The sequence below is a fragment of the Enhydra lutris genome, unplaced genomic scaffold, assembly GCF_002288905.1.
Source record: "Enhydra lutris kenyoni isolate GAN:26980312 unplaced genomic scaffold, ASM228890v2 scaffoldscaffold3, whole genome shotgun sequence".
In the NCBI taxonomy this organism is placed as follows: domain Eukaryota; kingdom Metazoa; phylum Chordata; class Mammalia; order Carnivora; family Mustelidae; genus Enhydra; species Enhydra lutris.
The window spans coordinates 18,013,952-18,025,961 of record NW_019154087.1 but is presented as its reverse complement, the minus strand read 5'-3'; the positions used below and the strand labels follow the sequence as shown (position 1 = coordinate 18,025,961).

Here is a 12,010-nt window from a genome sequence, read left to right as displayed (position 1 = left end):
GGCTCCTTCCTTACTCTCCCCGTGTTCTTTTAGGAGCCAGCACACCACATTTGGCTAAGTTTTAATTAAAATTGTAAAAAATGGGGAGAAAATTAGAAGTCATTGTAATTCTCTAATCATATGACTAGATTTTTATTTTATACGGGTACCTTGAAATGTAAATTTGGTTTCTAGCACAGTTCGGCATACCGTAAATGTTCAGTAAATGTTTTAATATGTGAATAATATTCAGTGGTTATTTTGTTTTGAATTTAAGCGTTCTCTAGTCTACATTAAATTTAAACTCTATACCATGTTTTTATCTGAGTTTAATTTGTACAAATTTGTTTCTTCACTTGTGCCTCATTTGAAGTAGGAGGATGGGGAGGCACTTGGCTGACTCAGTCAGTAGAGCATACAAATCTTACTATCAGGGTTGTAAGCTCAAGCCCCATGTTGAGTGTAGAGATTACTTAAAATAAAATATCTAAAAAAAAAAAAAGAAGTAGGAGGGTAGGGCACACACTGGAATTAGCTATGGAACTTTTTTTAGGTCCTGTTCCCCCTTCTTGCTTTCCTTCCCTCTGAGATTCTGCCACTCTTTCCCTCTCTTCAGTCTCATCCTTGCCCCCTGGAGGCACATCCCCTCCAGGCTGCAGCACTAAGGAGTTCTTATATTTCATTTAAACAAACAAACAAACAAAAAGCTCCTAATTGGTTCTGATACATACTCCTTCTTGCTTATTGATTTTGATAAATTCTATGTTAGAGGGAGAAAATCCAGGTTTGGTTTTGTTTTTGTTTTAAGATTTTATTTACTTATTTGACAGAGAGAGAGTGAGGGCACAAGTCGGAAGACAAAGGGAGAGGGAGAAGCAGTCTCCCTGCTGAGCAGGGAGCCTGATGCTGGGCTGGATCTCAAGACCCTGGGATCATGACCTGAGCCAGAGGCAGCTGCTTAACCAACTGAGCCACTCAAGCACCCCAAAATCCAGGTTTTCAATGCCCTCTTTCAAGATGAGTTGATTGAAATATTAAATGAGTCAGTGATAAATATACAAAGGCAAGATTTATTCTCTTGGATATTTTCTTTAAAGTCTTCTGGAAATTATATTCTCAGTACTTGTCATCTGATCTAAGAACCACAAAATTTTATTACAGTAAGAAACTTAAGGGCTCAACCATTCTAAACCCTTTCCTTCATTTTTACTTAAAATTAAAACTAGCTAAACTTGACATGGATATGATAATAACATTTTAGAATGCATTATAGAATTCTTTTCTAATTTTGACACATTTGGACTTTCTATGTCTAGAAAGAGGATAATTTTTCTCCTTAACTACTGACTTATTACGGGAGACTGAGATGTTTCCTATTCCACAGAATATCAAATAGAATTAATGAGAAACTCAAGTCTAAAGAAAGCTAAATAGGATTGTAATGCAGGATCCATAGATTTTTTTTTTTTTTTTAATAATTGTAGGGGTTAAGAGTATAGTTTCAGAGCTAGAATCACCAGGTAGTTCATAGCTCATAACGCTCAATTTAAGGTTAAGTGAGTTAATGCAATTAAAAGCTTAGAACCGAGGCTGACACTTAAAAAAAGTTATAGTAAGTTTTAGCTATTATTTAAAAAATTTGCTGTCAACTTTCAAAGTTAATATTTAAATCCCTTTAACCCATGACTATCATAATAAGTAGCTCAAAGAGTGTTCTCCCTTTGAGCTTCATATGCTGCTTCGCTTTAGCACATGCGAAGTCAAATATGAAAGAAATAATTTGTCCAGTATTTCTCACGGAAATTAACTAAAGAAATGAGACCATGTGAAAACATTTAACTTAGGAGAGTTAAAGCTTTCAGTCAAAAAATAGCAGCTCTTTGAATTATTGGCAAGGATGATTAAGAATGGACCAGGTTCCCATCTGTTTCCTAGGTTTCATTGGAACTGAAAATACTTTTTAAAAAGTCAATCAATTAAAAAAATAATAAAGTCAATCAATTCTGCATGTATTAATAATTTCCCTAGTCCAGATAAACATTATATGTCAGTCTCAAAAATGGTCAATTCAACTCATGGTATTTAACCAAAGTGCTAGAGAACAGGAGTGAGGAGTATATGCATTTATTACTTTTGGCACCTAACCAGGAAATCATAATATTTTACATTTGTATATTATTTTATAGATTCAAAATAGCATAAACATACTTTATTTTATATCCTTCTTAAACTATCTGAAGTAGACAGAGTGGGAAATTTCTCCATTTTATGAATGAAGAAACTTTATTTTATTTATTTTATTATTTTTTAAAGATTTTATTTATTTATTTGACAGAGAGAGATCACAAGCAGGCAGAGAGGCAGGCAGAGAGAGAGAGAGAGAGAGAGAGCCCAATGCAGGACTGAGATCAGGGCCTGAGCTGAAGGCAGCGGCTTAACCCACTGAGCCACCCAGGTGCCCTCAAATGAAGAAACTTTAAATCATGTTGTTCATACCGGAGAGAAGCTAGGAACTCATATTTTGCTTTGCCTCCAGTGTACCTTGCCCCCCGCCACAGCCCCGGATGCGCCTGCGGTTCCGCATTGACTTTGCCCCTGTCCTCAAAGCAAAGAGCTTTCCCTTGTACCATCATCATCCTTCATGTTGGTATCGAAGCGTTCACCCACAATAGGAATGATTAAGTTCCGAAAATTCAAATAATCATGCCACGGAAACCAATCCTCTCTTAGAATGGTCTTGGTGAGCGTCAGGTTTTTACTTTTTTGGTCTGCAAGGACATCTAGTTTCCCAAGATACCCTCATGTCTTGGGTCTTGCCAAAATCTGCTTAGTTTTTTGTTTGTTTGTTTTGTTTTGTTTTGTTTTCTGTCTAGAGCACCTGTGTACACTCTCTCTCTGACACACACATGTGTGTGCATGTATGCATGTGCATTGTGGAAAGTTTCACCAGAAACAAAACAGAACAAAATAACCCCCAAAGTCAACACTTGCTCATCGGCAGGGCATTCTATTTTTCTTTCTTGGACTTTATGTTCTAAAATTTTAAGTTTTTCATTGTTTCATTCATCAAGTATGTATTTCTCAGCTCCATAAACTCTTCGTCCGTCTTGATCTTGGTAAGATTTTGAAGAATTTTCAGAACTCTTTCTTCTTCCAGGCTAGCTCATCATCATATTTAAATTCATTCTCTGTATTTTGTGGATTATATGGTAGAAAGATTTGCTGGGGCTGGACAGGGGGAAAGACCGGTAGCCAACAACAGAGCAACCATCCAGAAGCACTATGGATATCTGGGTGGCCCTGAATCATAGATGACATGGAGATCTAGAAGTAGATTTTACAAAGTGATACTTTCTTTCTCTCTGTTTTAAAGTTTTAATTTTTTAAAAAAATTTTATTTATTTATTTGAGAGAGAGCACACAAGCAGGGGGAGTGGCAGCGGGAGAGGGAGAAGCATGCTCCTTGCTGAGAGCATGACCCGAGCCTGAGGCAGATGCTTAACCAACTGAGCCACCCAGGCACATCACAAAATGGTATTTTCTAAGCATTCTTATTCTAAGCATTTTCCCTGTGAAATGATCAACAAGCTACCAAATTCCAAGCCTCATTGTCAGTTAGCAAATACCTTACTAAAAATTCATCATTTTGGAATTATAAAGAGAAAGCCTTGGAGATCTGAGAATAACTCACTAGTAAAACAAGTTTCCTCATGGATCATCATAGTTTCATTTCCTTTTTAAATCAGAAATTTTTGGAGACCAACGAACGACATGATAGAATCAGTTAAATTGTGTATGATGAAGAGGACACATTGATTGCTCTGCTGTTCCCAATCTTCATAAAAACTGAATGAATCTTTAATTCCATGACAGTGAGTACTCTAGTTTAGAGCAACTACTGTGGAGGAGGTAGGAAAGGTGCAGCTAGATTATGGCTGGGTATAAGGAGTGAAAATTGGGTTGGGAATATATAAACAGGTTATTTTTGTTTTGATTTTGAGTTCTTTTTCTCCATGTATAGATAATTTCTTTTGCTGATGTCATTTATGCCAATGGAACTGTGAAATTATAAATCATATTTCACAATTATTTGTATCTCTGTATGTGAGCATTTTGTTCCTCTTGAAAAAAAGCTGGTTTAAGATGTCACTGATAGAGGAGTCCCCCTCAGAGACTGGGGGTCAACTTTTTCTTTCTTTTCTCTACTATTGCCCTTTGATTGTCCCCATTTTACTCTCCATCTTTTTCTTCTAATATTTTTTAAGAACTCATATATTTCAGTTGCTTCCTTCCAAATATTACATTTTAATAGAATTAAGGAAGTTATGTAAGTTAGTTGTAGTTTTCTGATATGCATATACAGATTGGAGTACCCTTAACTCAAATTGTAAGTTTTGCAAAATAGAGTAGCCAGAGATTTGGGGAGGGGAGGGAAACAAAAAAAAAACCACAAACAAGTCTATGTAGCATAGAGATCATTTTCAGTTGTGTAATTATAAATATTTTGGGTTCTTTGGGAACAGAATATATGACACATGTCCTCTGCTTCTCCCTTAGAACCTAGCACCTAGAGATGAGCACTTGGTGGATACCTGGCCAACACTTGTTGAATATGGATTTGTACTAAGATACAAAACAGCTTAATGGATTTTGTTGCAAACATTTAGCCTTTATGTATGTTTAGCTGTACCTGCTTGAATCTGTTCTTCACCTTTCCAGATGGACTACTCTATATCTTTTCTCTATGTGCCAGCAAACATAACTAACACTCGAAAGGCTCTATAAAAATTTTTATTGGCTATCTGTTCTACCTGGGGTTTCATGCACTAGTTTTATATGATCATAGAAAAGCAGCCGGTGGGTAAAATAGCTCGTAAAATCAAGAGAAATGGTGAATACAGCTTACTGTAAAATCTGATTATAAATAATGTTATAAAATTGCTTTATAAAATTTTAATAGAAGTGCTAAACAAAAAAATCTGCCCTTTAAGATTGATTAATTTGCATATGGTTGGGGCTCCTGGGTGGCTCAGTTGGTTGAGCATGGGACTCTTGATTTTGGTTCAGGTCCTGATCTCAGAGTTGTGAGATCGAGCTCTTCTCTGGCTCTGCAGTAGGGGTGGAGCCTGCTTGGGATTCTCCCTCACATTTTGCCCCTTCCCTACTTCCCAAATTTTTGCACATGGCTGTTTCAAAGTAGCATTTAGATTTTTTTAAAAAAATATTTGATATATTTAGTTATTTTAATGATATTTTTTAGAAATAGCATTATTCCAAAAGTGGTAGAATCAAAGGTGATACCTTGCCTGGGACTCACAGATCTACAAGCCCTGGCTCACAATAAGAGCTAAATGGATATTTGTTGATTGTTTTGAAAGACTCAAATTCATATTATTTATCAACATTAATTTACATAAAGCCAATATCAAGGACTTATCCATAGTAGCCTGCTTCGGTTGGTTCCCATTCAGTATAGGGTGACGTTAGCTGGTAGGGTCAGCCCTGGGAGTCCCATGTGCAGGCACCCCAGACAAGAGCAGCAAAGAATGCTTGAAGGAGATGGAGGTGGAGATTTGAGCAGGAAGTTCTGAGGCTTCCGGTAACCAGAATCCCAGCTATTGTGCCTACTTCACCCAAATTCCCCACAGTACTACCCATGCAGGTCCCAGCAACTCCTGTGATTTGCCCAATTATTATGACTAAAACATACCAGCAAATCCAACAGACTCTTGGACTCATGGTTCCTCCCACAGTGAGTGGTTCACTTAGCTTTTGCCCTAGTGATTGGAGTCACCTGGGCAGTCCAGAGGCTCAGAAAGTCCTGTTCCTATGGCATGTAGCTGTGGTTCCCCAGAGGACCCCATCCTGCATCTGGCCTTCATTTCCCATTTACTACAGAGAGCAGATTATGTTCTTCCCTCTGTGGCAATAGTCACCCCATCTCTGACTCTGTAGGCCACCCTGCTAGAGCATGTGGGTCCCCTATGATGCTGCCTCCAATGATTGGCCCCCACTTCCTATCTCCATGGCTGCCCTGAGGCCTCTCCTGGAAGGGCCAGCAACTCCTTAGGAGCTGGGCTTAGGCCTTGGCATTGGGCCTGAAAGAGAAGGAAGTGTCATGGTGGTAGCAGCAGCGGGGCTAGAGACTAGTGCATTGGTTGTTTTGGAGGCGACAGCATCCCATTTCCCGCTCCCACCACTCTGCTGACTGGGAGGGATGGTAGCCTGGCCAGCAACCCTTACTCTGGTGACCTCACAAAGTTTGGACATGGGCATGCCTCCTCCCCAGCCACAGCTTTGGCCAAACCTCAATGGAACGAGACTCAGACTCACCACACTATGCAGCAGGCATTCCTGAACCCGGCACTGCCTCCTGGCTATGGTTATACCAGCCTGTCATACTACACAGGGGTTCCTGGCCTCCCCAGTGCCTTCCAGTATGGGCCTGCTGTGTTCCCTGTGGCTCCTACATCTTCTAAGCAGCATGGTGTGAATTTCAGTGTGAATGCAGCCACCACTTTCCAACAGCCAACTGGATATGGGTCTCACGGATACAACACTGGTGTATCAGTCACCTCCAGTAACCTGGGTATGCCTGATATCTCAGGTTCTATGTACTTCAAAACCCAGCAGTCCTTTGAGAAACAACATTTTCATTCTGGTACTCCTGCTGCCTCCTTCAACTTGCCTTTAGCCCTAGGAAGTGGGGGGTCCATCAATCTGGCCACAACTGCTGCCTTCCCACCTGCCCCCTTTATGCATACTCTGACCACCCTCCTCCATCAGCAGCTGCACTCCCAGATCCTCTACTATCACCTGCAGCAGGACGGCCAGACATGCAGCAGGCAACATAGCCAGACGAGCTCCGTCTCTCAGAAGCCCCTGACCAACAAGTCTGTCTACAACAACTATAGCTGGGGGGCCAACTGAGACACTGACCCTCATCTTCTCCCAGTCCCATCTTCTGAGAGCGCTTCTCAGCCTGGCAACTACGGAAACAACATCAAAGAGAGAAAGGACTGGGGGGAGGTATCCACTGCCCCCCAACCCCCAGCGGCCCACCCCATGCCTCAGCTTCATGTCTGTCCCATTCCCATACCATCCTCACTCTGTTGTATGTATTATCAGATTTGTATTTTCTGCTTTTTTTTTTCCTCCTTTCCTCTCCTCCTCCCTCCTTGCATTCAAGATTATGGAACTTTGCTGTGGGCCTTGCCTGCCTGCCTGCCTGCCTTCCTTCCTTCCTTCCTTCCTTCCTTCTCCTCCTCCTGTTCACCCTGGTGATGTATGGGTTAGGTGGGGAGGTGGGACCCCCAAATATATATCAGCCCAACAGCCCTGAGTCTCCTCCTTTATTATTAGGAAACAAAACAACAAAAAATGGCATCATGAATATGAACAGCATGGTCAGGTGAATTAGTTGAACTATTTTTTTTTTGTACTATGTCCTCAAATTTAATGGATTAATGTGTCTTGTATGTATAAAAAGAAAACCTCTTAAAAAAAAAAAAAAAAGGCACCCAGCTGGTCCTAAAGTCACTGGGCTCATCCTACCAGTGGCCCTGTCTGTGCTTTTGCCTGAGCACAAGTCTGAGCCCCTCCCACTAGAAGGAATGTGGGATGGAAGCCTATACCACCCCCACTGTGCATTTCTGGACTCCTATCCCTAAGTCCATGGACCCGGCACCCTTACTTGGCTTCATGGCTTTGGAGGTCCCAGAGACCCCGGGTAAGGACAAAAAGGAAAGAAAGCCAGAGAAGTTAAAATGCTACATTTGTTCAGCACCTGGGAGGATCTTAGCCTGCTGGAGTGGAATGCAGATGACTTCCACATCTTCTTTGGGGATCTGAGCAATGAGGTGAATGATGACCTCTTGGCATGGCAGTCAACTGCTTCCCATCCTTTCTGAAGGCTGAGGTGATCTGCGACAAGTCTGAGGCGAGACCAGGGGTTAGTCAGCTGTCAAGGAGCCCAGCAACTATGCATAGACCACGTGCACACCGAGTGTGAGATGAATGGGAAGTAGTGAGCTTGTGCCCCATCACGCTGCAGGGGGGCAGGTGGGAGGACTGGAAGCTGGACTTGGTACGCAAGAAGCAGAAGGAGAAGAAATCGGGTGTATGATAGGGTCTGTGGCCAGGCACCTGGGGATTGGCTCCTCTCCACAGTTCTCTTTGGAAAACCCCCAACTACTCACCCACACATCCTCCCCCAAAGCAGTTTCAATAAAATTATATTCATTTTTTAAAAAAGGCTAAACAATGGTGCACAACTCGTACTTATAATCATTGTCCTCACATTTTCATTATTATCATTATCATCATTTTTATAGATCAGATCATTAGAGGACAAAGAGGTCAAGTGTAGGAGCAGAGCAAGGACCAGACCGCATTTCTGATTTCCAACACCATGTAATTATTTCTGCAGTTGAGCACACTGTCTTAGAAAAGAAAATAGAAAGATAAAAGAAAGGGAAGAAAGAAAAAAAAATCAATTTCAGTCAGTTGCATACAGATGAGAAACATTTAACTTTTAACAACCTTAAAAGGAAAGATTTCCAACCAGTGACAAGGATGCTCTTCCATTGTCTCGTACAGTTGTTGTTTTCCTGTTTTTTTTTTTTATCTATTTTCCTCCAGATATGTTGACCCACCGAGTAGCTAATTAGAATCATCAACCATATTAAAGCATAATTGCTGTCTATAACCACTGTGAGATAAGGAATCAAACTCGGTAGAAGCACTTGGCATGATGCTGTTTTAAGATGCAAAAGGCCTGAAGAATTTTTGCAGTAATGTTTCGGTGGCACAACCCATACACACATACACTCATATGTGACATCATTAAAAATGAAACTAAACAGTTTAAGATAAAAGCAAAACCAAGGAAAAAAGAGGAATTAGAGAACTTGTTGTAATTAATTCTGATGGATACTGAATTTATTCTGTGTTTCCTGGAAATCAGTAAAAGAGACCAACACATTGATTTATGCAGTTTTCCTAAATTAAAGTTTAGTAAAAAGAAGCACAGAGGCTTTTCCTATTACTAAACTTTTTCCTGTTACTGAACTCAATGATAGTTAATCCAGAGAACCCATATAAAATAAAACAAGGGTATAAATATTGCTCAGATGGACATTTCTTATATTCACTTTACATATAAACCAAATATGTAGTAATATATTCTAAGTCAGCAAAGCCATTTCTGTAGGGAATAGAGATAACGTACTCCAGGTGCATTGTTTTCTGGTGATCCAACTGAATTTCTAACCTGACATTAATTTAAAATTGAGAATAAATAGTTATTGTTTCTGTTAAATATGAATTGTTTCAGAAGATTCTTTGGCCATAACTCAGTAAGCTCATGATCAGTGTTCTAATAAATGCAGAAACTAACAATATGTTTTGGATATGTGCTTCAAATACTATATGTGTGGGAAGCACTACTGGGAAAGTCCCAGAACCTACCCTCTATGTGCACCCAAATATAAAATTCTGACTAGGAATGGTGGGTGGCTCAGTTGGTTAAACGTCTTCCTTTGGCTGAGGTCATCACCTCAGGGTGCTAGGATTGAGCCCCACATCGGGCTCTCTGCTCAGCAGGGAGTCTGCTAGTTCCTCTGACCCTCCCCCTGACCATTTTTTCTCTCTCAAATAAATAAATAAAATCTTAAAAAAAAACAAAAAACAAAAAACATCTGACTTGTTGGGCCTGTCTATCTCCTCATTTCCTTACCTGACAAAGTGAAGAATTTCTAACAACAACATAACATCCTTTGAAATGTAGGCCAGTACTACTAATTGACCATGGTAAGCGAAAGCATGTCAGTGTGGCTCCTGTGGGAAATTTGATTTTTAGAAACACGACTTCAGGGATTAACCAAAATGGGTTAACTGCAAAATAAATGTATTCTCTAGGAGTTAGCTGAGTTGTACTATTGAATGGGATTATTTATCATTTTTCATTTAAACATGATTAACTTATACATTAGCTTATAGTCAAAAGATAAAATATTTTTCATTTAAGTCTAGTTGATGCTGAGTTGCTTTTTCTGATCACAGTTACTCAACATATTCAATTGCTAATTAAATCTATTTTTGGTTAGAAATTCTGGAACCAAAAAATTAAGCGTGAAGCAAATTGCTTGTCTTCTATTTCCTACAGCTAATTCAATAATATGATAGTAATAATGTGATAGTCCCAACTTGGTTGCATTCTAAAAGAAGGTAGATTAAAAATTTATAACATTTATGGGGTGGCTGGGTGGCTCAGTGGGTTAAAGCCTCTGCCTTCAGCTCAGGTCATGATCCCAGGGTCCTGGGATCGAGCCCCACATCAGGCTCTCTGTTCCGTGGGGAGTCTGCTTCCTCCTCTCTCTGCCAGCCTCTCTGCCTACTTGTGATCTCTGTCTGTCAAATAAATAAACAAAATCTTTAAAAAAAAAATTTATAACATTTATAACTAGAATGTCAGGCATCATCTGTGTCTTTATAACTGCTCTAATTTCAGTAGTATTAATATTACAGAAATTTAAAAGACCTATGTATATCCTGAATTCAATTTATATATTATATACAGTTTGGTTTCTGAACTAATGCCTCATATGGAAATTTTTAATCATATTCTTGACAATGTTGTCAATAAAATGCAACCATATTTCAGTGATGTAGTAGGGTCTTTGTGTCTCCCAAAAGGGTACTTTTTCATTGGAAAATTCCTTTAATTTAGAGCATCAGCTTTGTCATTAATTGGGAAGAAAGCTAGCCAATTATTTAAGAAGTTAAAGCAAGTTAAAGCTTCAGCCAAGTGGATACTATAGAGTAAAAGGAGAAGGATACCCCAGAAGGGAAATTGAGAAGGGTATTGAAAATCCTCTTAACATCAGAGTTGACCAGTCATGGAATTGAAGAAAATTTTACACCTTTTATTTATTTATTTTTTAATTTTTAAAAGATTTTTAAAATTTATTTTATTTTTTAAATTTGTTTTTAAAGATTTCATTTACTTATTTGACAGAGAGGGAGAGATCACAAGCAGGGGGGAGTGGCAGAGAGGGAGGGAGAAGCTTAGCAGGGAGCCTGATATGGGGCTCGATCCCAGGACCCTGTTATCATGACCTGAGCTGAAGACAGTTAACCAACTGAGCCACCCTGGTGCTCCAATTTACTTATTTTAGAAAGAGAGAGAAAAAGAGAGAGCACGTGCATGAGCGTGTTAGTGGGGGAGGGGCAGAGGAAGAGGCAGAGAGAATCTCCAACAGTTTCCACGCAGAGTGCAGAGAGCCCAGTGTGGGGCTTGATTTCACAACCCTGAGAGATCATGACCTGAGCCAAAACCAAGAGTCAGATCAGGCACCCCAACTTTACACCTTTTAAACATCTTAATTGTCAAACATTTTTATTTTAAATGAGTAGAAAGTTGTATTCAGAATGCCACTGTTGAGATCATTTTCAAACCAGTCTAGGCACCCATTTTAAGCAATCACGAATTGATGAGTAGTTAAAAATGCTTGACTCTTTTTTTTAAAAAATCACTTTATCTTTATTTTCATAATTTAATATTTGGCAACATTACATAGTATATATTGAGCAATTGATTTACTAAGCTTGCTCTTTAAAAAATTTATAAAAAAGATTACCTGATTTGTAGGCTGATCCCACATACTGCCCATATTGTAGAATTTCGACCTAAATGAAGGTCAGATTCAGGCCATTGTATCTTAGAGAAACTGACCATTGGGGAGTCATTTTTTCTAGTTCACATTGTTCTTGAGATAAAACTGCTGTCAAACCTAAAACTTCAGCATGTAAACAGTGATATTGCCGGTAAATGTCTAACAACTGGCTCTGAGGGGTGGGAGGATGGGGAGTCCTGGTACATATTATTTGTTGATTTGCAGAGTGAAACATTTCCATGACAGAATAGGAAGACATGATACTGAGAAATACTAAATTAAGGAACTAAGAGAGAAATCCCTGGCAAATATTGAAAGCATTGAGGAGATACTTTATTCTTCTCTTCCTTCTATCC

At 39.4% G+C, this 12,010-nt stretch overlaps 1 protein-coding gene and 1 pseudogene across 1 annotated transcript in view; both read left to right on the top strand.

Annotated features, from left to right (window-relative positions):
• LOC111152577 (ankyrin 2) overlaps positions 1-12,010 on the top strand; it is a 326,153-nt gene that overhangs the window by 137,101 nt on the left and 177,042 nt on the right. The window lies entirely within an intron of this gene.
• On the top strand, positions 2,544-7,990 carry LOC111155767 (annotated as a pseudogene).